The sequence below is a fragment of the Micropterus dolomieu genome, linkage group LG01 (assembly GCF_021292245.1).
Source record: "Micropterus dolomieu isolate WLL.071019.BEF.003 ecotype Adirondacks linkage group LG01, ASM2129224v1, whole genome shotgun sequence".
Taxonomy (NCBI): Eukaryota; Metazoa; Chordata; class Actinopteri; order Centrarchiformes; family Centrarchidae; genus Micropterus; species Micropterus dolomieu.
In genome coordinates, this window is record NC_060150.1 from 32,390,400 (window position 1) to 32,402,669 (window position 12,270).

Here is a 12,270-nt window from a genome sequence, read left to right on the forward strand (position 1 = left end):
GTCAGGCAAATAAATCTAGCAACTCACTGCCCGATTGGGCAAGTGGTAAAAAAGAATTAAACACATCGTTTTGGTGTAATTTATTATCACGCTGCAGCCACTCCCCTGTTCTCTGTGTCTGCGCTGAGCTCCGTCACACACACACACATACAAAAAAACAAACACACGGAGTGAAGTCAGCTGACAACAGAGCAAGAAGGCTGCAGTGGAGATTACTCGAGTTGACGACAACTACGCTCATTACTGTAAGTAAGTGCAATAAAACCTTCTTGAGTAAAAAGTCAATACTTTATCAATACACCGGTTGAACAAGCATAAACACATAGAAAGCGATATCGCAATCTGCCTCTGTCCACAGTCTCTTATTCTCTGTGTTTTACACAAGCACCACAGTTAAAACTGTTTATCTTAGTTTGCCACATATTATAACATTTGGCAAATTCTTGTGAACTTCACTGTTGGCTGAGACAAACCAGCCGCTCTTCTCTCTACCAGCAGTACCTGCACGCAGTGATTCACATCAGTAGCAGAGGGAGGAGGAGGAGGACAGGAGGAAGGAATGATAGTGACTGAGTTCTTCATTCTTTGTAAACTTCACGCAGTATTTTGATGTCACGAATAATATTTATTTTATTGGCATTTTAGGTTTGTTTCCAGTGAGATATTACAGAGTTTGTGTAATGACTTTGCTTTTTTAAACTTTGCAAATGCCAGTAACAACGTATAGTTTAAAACATTACATTCTAATCCTGTTCTGAATTTATTCTTTTAAATAATATATTTTCAAAGGCAATTATTTGATAATGAAAAAGAACAGGTAAGAGTATCGATAAAGAACTGAACCAATAAGAAGTATCGATGAGAGTCAATCAATAAAATCAGTCATAAAATCATCAATACCCATCTCTACTTCAGCAGCAGGTAAAGACAAAGTTTAGGATAATTTATCACTCACAGTTAATGAGTCCATCTCTGGGCAGAAGGACCAAACACTTTGGATAGGGGGAAGTAAAAATTGACTTTGGGCTAGTAGACTTCTGACACGACCGGGCAAGTGAAAAAAACATTAATGTTGAACCCTGGCATTGACACAGGTTAGTGTGGATTTAGATGTAGAAGCATGTAGATGTATAATTGGTTGTCCCAGTCGCTGCAGGACAGATAATCTGTATTAGTGTGAGGATGTAGATGTCCAGTCCTTTTGTTGCTCTTGCCAGTATCAGTTTCTACAGTTAGCTAGCTTTTCACCAAGTGAAAAAGATTTATGGAAAATGCTGAACTTTTTTTGTCATTCGGTTACAATAAAAAACATTATTATGAGTGCTGAGGAGTTTTTGGGAAACTTCTAGGAAACGTCCTCATACTCATTTCCTTCTAATGTTCTGGGTTATATTCTCGTTGTTGAGTCATTTTGGTAGCTTAAGAATTAGCAATCATATAATGCAATAAATCTGGCACTAATGATCTTTGTAGAATTTTATTTTTTTCACTTCCAGGCAGGTCAAAGGCGCAAAGGCAGCTACAGAACAACGTCTGGAGCTGGCAGGGATTCAGTATCTTGCTTGAAGACACTTTTGTTGGCCTGATGGTTGCCAACTTTGGGTTTCAATGACAGATGGAGGATGAATAAAGCGCTCGCCTTTAATCTGAGACTTATAAAAACGTTATTTCTCAACAGCTATTGAAATCATTTCCTACAAATAATTGAGGCTCCCTGGTAAAGTCCTGTTTTGGTCACTATCTGACCTTTTGTCTGTCAGATCAGTAGATTACAGATCAAAATGTCTTTAGTCTATAATTAGGTATCTTGAAAAGCCTCCCCAGCAAACAAGCAACTTTAGGGTTGTACACTTTACAGTTTTTCTATTGCTAACCTGCATCGGTCAAAACTGAAGTCACATTGTCAAAACTCTTCACAGTAAGCGAAAAAAGAAGTGTATGTGGACCAAACTGTGAATCATTTTTCATTGCTTTCACGCAAAATGCATTCAATGACAACTTTCTCCAAAATTCATGGACTCTTTTCTAATTACTCCTTCACCACATGCAAAATACAGTATATCCGCAGAACATTTTTCAAATTCTAACACACTGTGTCCAAAACTGTTAAAAACACAATCAAAACAGAATGATTGCAAATGCCCTGCATTTCTGCAGTAACTGGACAGATATAAATATATATATATATATATATATATATTAATATATAATCTTAGCAGAACGTTTATGTACATTTTATGTTTACGTCTATTTGCGTAGAGAAATGTGTGTAGTGTGTTAAATATAGTTTTACTTAAAACACTAAGCTGAGTGTAAAGCAGGAAATGCGTTTGTATTTTAGCAGAATTGGTTCAGGAGGTTGGTACATCAATTACAGGTTGTGGTCATTGTGTCTCAGGTGCCAGTGTTACTGTGGAAACAGCTGAGAAAAACTGTATTGCAGCACTGAAATTTCAGGAACTTTTTTTTTTTCACAAATAAATAACTCAATGCAGTTTTTCTCAGTCGCTTTGGTACATTTCTAGAATCATCCTAAACATTTGCAAAACTATTTTTATAGGTAAACTATGGCTAAGGTTTGGATAACAATGATTGAAAATGCAAAAGGCTGCGCTTTTACTGTATGGCATAGATCAATTTCAACAGTACAGAGTTGTACATTGCAAGGGATTGGACAGGATTCACAGTTACACTTTTACTGTGTGCACTGTAATTTGTTGACAGAGCATGTCATTGTGTGCAGAAAATTAAAAAACGGGACTATTTTACAGCACTGTATAGCATAACGGAAACAACTACAAAATTAGAAATGGAAACATGGAAACACCCCCTAAGATTGACATTCCTGTCTATTGGGCCACAGATTCATATTCACGTCACAACAGATTCATCAATTTACTATAGGACACATTTACAAAAAAAAGTCTAACAGACATGTAGAAAAAATGCTATGCAGATTATGACATGTTCAACCATTTTGCATGTTGCGACAAATAGTAATGTAGGAAACAGCAGACAATTGCACATAATCATTTGCATAAATGTGTCAGAGCATTTGCAATTTGCAATTTCTCAAAAGACTGAGAAATTGCTATGTGCACAAGTGACTTGAAGATGTGGAGGTTGAACTAGTAGAATTTAAATTCTGATCTGAGAAATGTACCAAAGTGACTGAAAACAACTGTATTCTATAATGAAATACTGATTTACATGAAAAATCAGTCACATTTTAAAGATAAAAGTTGATCAAATTTACGTAATGCTTCCTGTTAGTGTTTTGTAGGTCAGTGTGTTATGAGTGACAATAGATGCTTTCTGAGTGAGAATTGTTACCAGGGTTTTGGTTGAAGTTTATTTTGAGGCTTGTATGAAGTGTTTTGTTGGTACATCTTTGTATGCATTTGCAATTTTGTGTTTGTGTGCATTATGTGCAGTCTTTGTGTGTTTGTGTTTGTGTGTGTGTGTGTGTGTCTGTTGGGTAGATTTAATTCCCAGAGTTTAGCCCCCTGGCCTGCAGAGCAGTAGGGGGACTTTGAATGCCTGAAGAGGATCAGTGTAGATCAGAACAGATCAGTAGGGATCATTTGGGATCGCTTGCCCTCTCTTTGATCCACTCATCCTGTCATCTCACCATTCCCACACAATTTTCAAATTATTACCACACCAGGCACAGTCAAAACACTCACTTATTACTACACACATTTTTGAGACTCTGTGTCTGCATTGGAGATGTGTGGTACTCTGTTGTGCTGCTGCTTAAATTGGAAGTATTCCATTTGCTATGCTTGTTAGCGTTCCTTGTTTATTAAAGAGTGGGTTAACAAAGAAGACCTAATTTCTTTTGTCTTATTTGTATCTGAAAGGAAACAAACAGGTTCTAACAAGCGTTGCCTACAAATTTGCTACCTGAATGCCGGGAACATCTCCAGCTGTGATGAGAGTCTCCAGTTTTTTTTTGTGTGATTCAAAAAGTGACTATTTATGACACTCCCCATAAACGACAGAACAGGTGCTATTAAGATCTTAAGGCCCAGGAACCAAAAGAGAAAATTGGTCTCATGACTTAATCCATGCTAATGAGAACATCATTTTCTCCTGTCAAGTGGAGCTCCCTGCATAGTAGCACTCTTAAGGCCCATTTGGCTTCCCTGACTGTACTTCAACAAAACAGGACAAAAAAGACGAAGTCTCTAAGTTATGGCGTTATGAATTCTTACGGTTGGTCAGCTTCTCAACCATACATACAGGCACATTAAGATTAGCTTTAATCTGTTTCCATGTCACAGCAGTGAGACAGATATGTATGTATACCCATTTTCCCCGCAATTCAGCTGGGTTAATTCTAATAGCATTATTGATGTATTTTATTTGCTGCCACTGATTAAGAAGGGAATTAGTCTGGCTACACTGTATATTATTCATGCTTTGGACATAATGCAAAAAAATGCAGTTGCTCCAAACCTGGCTGACCCTGCAGTGACTGCTCTGCTCAAGTCAATGAGAGAAGGTGGAAACTCAATTCACGTCTGCATTAAAAACAGTCTCTGAACTTTGACCTTCATCACCCCCCCCACACACACACACACAAACACACACACACATACATTTGCTTGTGTAGCAGCTGCTTGGGGGAGTGATGACAGTGAGAGAGAGAGCAGGGGAGGTCAGGGGGTTGCGATGGTTGACTATGCTAATGCTGTTGTTAATGACTTTGCTGTGAGTGATAATTGATCGTCTTCATTACCATATTAACTTCACTGCCCCCACCCTTCCCCCGACCCCCTCCAACCCCCAGTCTCTCTCTATGCAGTAATGGATGCCCCCGTTTGATCCTTCAAATAATGAACTAATTAGCTTAATTAAAATCAATAGAGGTGCCAATACCAGCTTAGACATTTCAGGGATGCCGTCTCTATCTGCAAGGGAAAGGAATTTTCAAAAAGAGAGGGTGAGAGAGGATGGATGGCGGGAGGTAAGAGGAGCGATGTATAAACAACAGGACGGGCGGGAGAAGCTGAGGAGCAAGAGGAAGAAGAGCAAGAAAGAGACACGGTCAGATGGGGACAGACAAGCAGTTGAAAAGACAGGATGAGATGAACAAAAATGGGGTGAGATAGGTATGTACAAACAGACAAAGAGGAAGTAATTGGGATGATGGGAGTTGCAAGTTTAATGATGGTACAGTCTAAGAGGTAAAATGTAAAAATGAGTGGACAAGGGCGAAGACAAGAAAGGAGAGAGGAAAGAGATAGGAGAGAGATAGAAAATATCAGAGGAAAGGCGGGAGCCAAAGAGAGGGGAGACTAAACGAGAGAGAGAGAGGGCGAAAGAGGTTCCTAATGCTGATTTATGAGTGCTTGACGGTCGTTAGCTGGAATAAATGGTTTGTAGGAGTGGCTGCAGCATTACTCCCTGTACAGGATACTAAGTGCATTGTAAGGTCAGCCATAAGGCCAAACTTACATATGTAGTGCTCTGCCCTTGTAAACCTTTGTTAATATATCAGCCACAGGATGGAACTGTAACTAGTCCATCTGATACACCAGGATGACTGTGGCTCCCGAACCTGTGGCAATTGTTTTATTTAAGTTTAATTTTAAGAACAGCGCAAAGGTTTAGTAAACAGAACACAAAAATTAAAAGCACTTACTGTGTTTCGTATGAATGTAATTTGCTGCTACGGGGTGCTGAAACGTTTAGTCAATTAAGTGATTAGGTAATTGTCAGAAAGTTAATCTATAACAATTTCATCAACCGATTTACAATTTAAGTCACATATTGACTTACAGTTTTTCTCAATTGCTTAAACACTATAACCAGGCTATTGAACTCCATCTTTCAAAAAGAACACCTAAATTTCTTTGAACTCTACACACAAATCCCTTAATTTCTCATGGCCTACACCATGTGGTCATTGAGAAAACACTAACATTCAATATTGTTCACTCAATCAGCACAGGTTGAGCTCAATTAGCACACAACTACCCAGGTGGAAACAAACAGTCAAAATTGACAACACTCCAATCAGAACTTTCAACAGATAGAAAAAGGGCCGGGGTCATTTCATTCAGTTTTGCAACAATGGATCCAGAGAAATTTGAAGGAAGAGGTGTAGGACACCAGAAAGGAGGAAGAGGAAGATGAGGAGGAGGAGGAAGAGCAGTATTGAGAGGAGTAAGGGGTGAAGGAAGAAAAACAGTAGGAGTTACAGGAGGAGATGGGATAGGAGGAAGCTGAGGAGGCGGAGCAGTAATAGGGCGGAGGAGGAGTAGGGAGGAGGAGCAGGTGGAGAAGATAGAGGGAGGAGGAGTAGGGAAGAGGAAAAGGGAAACGGAGTAGGAGTAGGGATAGAAGGAGAAGGTGGAGAACAAGAATCTATGGCCTGTCCCAGACCAAAGACGGGATGCTGGGGGAGAATAATTTGTTGTTTGGTGTGTTGTACTGTACAGCACACAGGAATAAAACGTGTGCAAATGTGAAAAGGTTTCTGAGGGGGAGAACCACAAGCAACATTGCTAAGGACCAGTTTTTGTAGTATGGTTTTGAATTTATCTCAGTGTGTCAGACTGTGTTGCAGTGTGTGTTTTTGAGGGCTTGTGTGTTATGTCTGAGGGCAAAGTTTGGTTTTTCAGCAAGATTGAATGCTTTTGAGTGGAGAGCTTAATTTTGACCTGAAAATAGGATGTTTGGGGAATTGGGTGAGAAGTTGTGGATTTGTGTTTAGAGTTTAGAGAAAAAGAGGCATAATTTCAAGAAATGTGTTTAAGCAATCGAGAAAAACTGTAAAATGCGCTGGTTCCGAGTTCTCAAATATGAGGATCTGCTGCTTTTATTTAGGACTGGATGATTTCGGCAAAAATGTTATCACAATAAAAAGGATTGATTTTTAGGAAAGCTGAAGAGACCAGATGGTTAATTGTGGTGTTAAACTATTATTTATGGTCAGAACGTACCAAACACTTGCCAAACAGTGGATCACTTATCTCAGGTAGAACATTCAAAACTATTCTTGATTAACCATATTGATTGAAATCTTGAGTAAAATTGAATAAAAATGTTTTTCAGTCTGTTTTCCTCAACAAAATAAATATCTTAATAGGAAATTAAGTGCCAATTTGTTTGTGATTCAAATGAATTAAATCAAACTTTTATAGAACATTTGTTATATTGTATTGACGACATTTATATTGCGATAATTATCATCATTGTTTTATTGCCCAGCCCTACTTTCATTGTAAAAAGAATATCGAATGTGGACTGTTGGTTGGCCAAAACAACAAATTGATGTCACTTTAAGCACTGTGAAACAGATTGGTATTTTCACTGTTTTCTGATATTTTATGAACTAATTAAAAGTAGACAAATAAATAAGTACACAGTAGATTAAATGCATAAATAGAAACTGATTAATCATCATCATCATAAATCAAATAAAAATATGGTGCAGTGCATGCTAATGCCCCAGCATTTTGTGCAATATCTTGTGGACTGAAACTGCAAGCTGTTGAGCAACATAAAAGCACTGTAGCACACCACTCGCAGAGTGCTTCTTCCAATGTACGCAGGGCAGGTTCATAAAAGATGTTTATTGTGCAAATGTTTTACATAATCTATAAACCAGGCAGACATTTCCTGTTGTTGGTTTGGTATCACATCTATAGGTTATAAGTAAGGTTTATATACATTCTCCCAATGGCTCTGCAATATATTGGCGCGGTAAGGAAATTTTATATCTTAAAGCAGCTGCCAGTAGCATTTGAAACATGATAACTTTGTGACCACTTGAGTCCCTTTACAATCAAGTCTTGCATCGTTGTTGCTCCTGCTCTGCAGATTGCACAGATACGATGTTTTAAGAAACTGTCAGTATGTAGAATGTAAAATGGAATAAACTTGGGGTGGGTGTAAACTGTATATTTATATATAGGCTCATCAAGTGCATTTTGACGCCATACAGTATCTTTGCATGGCACTAGGGCTGAACAATTAATCGTTTATTATAGAGCACATCTGACCTGTTTTAAAGAGTCATGCAGTTACAAATTTATTCCGTTGTCATCCTTGTGTGACAGATCTGCTCACCAGTCACAAGCGTCATGCACTTCCTGTGATGGTCCTACTCACCAATCAGAGCGGGCACAGGACGAGTACATTTTACAACAACAAACGAAACTAGACGAAAACGTGGGATAATGGTGGCAGCCAAACCGACACATGCAGCGGCTGTGCCGCGGTGTTGTCCGGCATCAAATCACACTGAAGTGTTTCAGTAGCAGAGCGTTTAGTCTTCAAATTGTTAATGTGTTGTTAATTTGTTATTTTGTGTGCTTCAATTACAGATAACAGCTCTCTGTGAGCCCTTTCTGTTCCACTCTCCACTCTCAAGTTAACGTTACATATCCACATGGAGCATTTCAGAATAAGACCTGTTTTACCTGTATGACTTTGCTAACTTTTGTTCAGATTTAGCTTATTTGTTCAGTTGTCCTTGATTTTTGTGCTTATAATATGGTTAAGTAGCTACATAGTTAAATTGTTTCTTTTTTTGTCTGTTTTAACTGTCATCATTGTTCATCATTGTTCATCATTCAATCATTGTTGATGTATGATCGGGAGTCTGCAAAGGGTGTTTTATTTTGAATCGACCAAATTGTCTATGTCGTTCTGTGTCTGACTTCCTGCCTGGCTCATCTGCTCTTTGCTGCTTGACGCAGCTTTCGTCAAAAATAGACAGGCAGTGAGTACAAACTTAAGCAAAACTTCAATTAAAAAAAATCGCAATTAAAAAAATCGCAGATCAAATCGTAATTGCAATATCTTGCAGAAACATTGCAATTCGATTTTTCCCCCAAATCATTCAGCCCTACGTGGCACAAAAATAAGTCCTGAATGTGTAAGGCAGCAGATGTGTGCTTTTTTCCTGTAGGCTATCATCATAGTTGCATCACTTTACACATGCATTAAGCTCACGCTGGACAAAATGAAAGTCCACATTTTTAGTACACACTCACTCTAAACATATAAGCGTTGACATAGCAGAACAAAATGCTGGCGTGTTCCTTCCAGTCACCATCACCATGAGTCGTGTTCTCCTATTTTTTTCATTCCTCGCTTTTCTGTTGTGATCTGGTGACTCACGCACACACGTTCCAGCTTTTGTTTTTTCTCCTCTGTTGCTTTCAGTTGACCTAGCTCCAGACAAAAGGAATGGAACGGTTGGGGGGGTGGGGTGGGGGGGGATAAATTGAATGATTGCGCAAATGGAGGGCTATTTTCAGATAGAAAAGAAGAAAAGCGAAAGTGAGGTGGGGAAGGGGCAAGGAAAAAGAGCAGGGAAGACGAGGCGTGGGTGAGGGGCAAGTGGATGAGACAGGAGGAGACAAGAGAATGTGAACGAGGTTGGAGGCTGGAAACAAAAGAATAGAAATGGACGAAAAGGGGGGAAAAAAGAGAAATAGGAGCAGTGAGCGTGGAGGAGAGAAAGTCAACTGATTCTGTGACTTACTTAATAAGTTTCTCCATTTCTTACAGTAGAAGTACTGCTACTATTTCTACTTTTAATATTACCTGTCCTACTACGACTGTAAGTACTTGTACTGCTATTGCTACTGCTGCAGTATATCTGCCACTACTCTTGTCTTGTCTCCAGTGTTTAACAGTGACAGGTTTTGTTTGACTATTTTTGACATCCTTGCCTCCTCTACTGGAGACTGAGATGTGATCACTTTGAAAGTAACAGTACTGCTTGTTATAGACCGATCCCCTTCTATAAGAATGTGTTGCATATGCCTGTTCTGTTTGTCTTAAGACAGAGTGAGAAAACTAAGTGATGTGATGCAACATCCATGTAATCTGTCTGTTTCTCTCACTCCCATACTTTTTCTCTCACTCATGCACTCTGCTGATTTTGACCATTACTTTAATAGTACATATCCTCACCACTCTTTAATGGTATAGTTGTATTGCACATGAACACACACACACACACACACACACACACACACACACACACACACACACACACAGAAATATACATGAAAGCCCTCCCTCTAACAAATTAGTTTACCGTGGCCATAACCTTCACAAGGCTCATTATCATAGATTGCAGGCCCTTTCATAAAGCTGAGACCACTGGTGACGGGATGGACACACACACACACACACACACTGTGATCCGTAATGAGACCTTATTCCGGACACCCATCCCAGCTGCTTGTAAATTACAGCCGCCACTCTGCCATACATACTTAATCAGCTAATGTTGTTTTATTCCTTATTATTAATTTGCTCCTGTTTCTGATTTATCTAAAGCGCTCTGCATCACACACAATATTTTGTCTCCTTTACAGTTCAGAGAAGCAGAGAGAGAGTAGGCTGTGTGCTTATTCATGTACTTAGGGGATTGCATCTATAATGAATGGACTGGCTGTTTAGTCATACATAACGCAGCCTACTACTCACCTTAATAATGTAAGCAGGTCGTAACTCCTGCTAACCCGAGGGTATATTAGGCATGCATACACACCCACACACACACACATATTGACACTTCCAAACACACACACACACACAGCCTACCTATATTAGCCACTGACCCCAACGTGCCAGGTCTTCCCATCGTCACATGCAGCTGCGTTGGAATATGAATGTTTTATGATTGGGGTAGAAAATCTTGTGTGACTTTTATGTGTATGTGTAATTGTGTCTTTATTTATGTTGTTTGGGGGATGCACAACTGAGCCCACTGTATTTTAATTAATAAGATATACTACTTAAGATACTGCACTCTGAAGTCCACATACACAGTGGTCTTTAAGGAAAAGGTCTTCATTGCTAAAATCAGTGGGATGAATGCTGCTCTAACACAACAAAACACTTTTCTATCATTGTTGGTGTTCAAATACAAAGTAACTTATTTTCAACTTCTATATATCAAGTTTTTAGAAAAGATTGTGCAGTGGCGTCAAGAAGGAGGTAGAGGAACTTAAATAGTCTGTCTGTGTTTATCAGTTGTGTTGTTTCCTGTAGTTAATGTGGTTGTCCTAAAAAGCAACTTGTTCACTTGGCAGACGTAGAGGTAGCCAGTCTGCCTCTGCATCATGCATCAAATATTACTTTCACATATACTGGATCTTCCTCTTTTGGATGCTCCTGTATGTTCTTGTGTGTATATTTTGGTTACTATTTCACCACAACCATATCCTGTGTTCACACAGTTGAAAACAAACGCATACTCAACAAATGCATAATTGAAACACACGCACGCATACAAGCTCATACAAAGCACACACACAAACACACACACATACACTCACACACACTATGTGTTGACCTGTGAGTCATTGCTGTCAGCATTGATTTCCTTTTCCCAGAGTGACCCCTGTCACCACAGCGATAGAGTGGCCGATATTTCACCAGTACTGCCGGGTCTCTCTCTTTCTCCCAAGCCGCCCTGTCTCTCTCTCTCTCTCTCTCTCTCTCTGTGTCCTTGCATCTGTCCCTGTGTGTTTATTCTCTCCTTTTAATCATCCTGTGTGATGAAAAAGCTGGGCCACCGTAGCGGTTTACCTCTTCTTTGAGCTAGCTTCATATGTATTTTTCTTTATGTTCCCATTTTGTACAGATACATTATGAATTGACCTCACAATAACAATGCTGACCCTTATCTCCCACTCGTCCTCCACAGACCAATGTTCAGTCAGTAAAAGAGACAGAGAGAGACAGGCAGACAGGGTAATGGCAAGGGTTATTTGGGTCCAAGGAGTTGTACTGTATCTGAGGATCAACAGAAGACCTGCGTGTTTGTGTCTGCGTGTTCACTCTTATCTACAAATGTACTCTCTTTATCTCTTTATCTTCCTGTGCTACTATTGCGTCAAATATGTATATTTTTAAATCCCAAGAGGTGAAAGCCAAATTATAAGGTTATTAGAGTAATCATATTACAAATCTTCGATCCTTTCTTCTGTATTTGAAGTTGTCTACCTTTTGATTAGATTTTGGTGATTTGTGCGCAGTTGGCCCTCAATGCTGAAAGCAGAGGCATTCTTTTCTCCCATCAATTGTTTGCACAGTTGCACACTGTCTTTTAATTTGTCGTCCTTTTTCCCATAACACTGTCGTCTTGTTGCCATGGTCATCAAGATGCAAATTGCCAAGCAATTAGTCAGGGGTGACACAATTCACACCTCTCTGTGTCAAACTTCATCACAGTTTACAGCACTTTCTACAAAGTGATTTGCCTTTATTGAGTGTTTAATTAATAAATAG

General features: G+C 39.2%; 1 protein-coding gene across 1 annotated transcript in view; it reads left to right on the top strand.

Moving 5' to 3' along the window:
* Positions 1–12,270, top strand: part of LOC123980925 (putative uncharacterized protein MYH16) — a 116,323-nt gene that overhangs the window by 8,539 nt on the left and 95,514 nt on the right. The window lies entirely within an intron of this gene.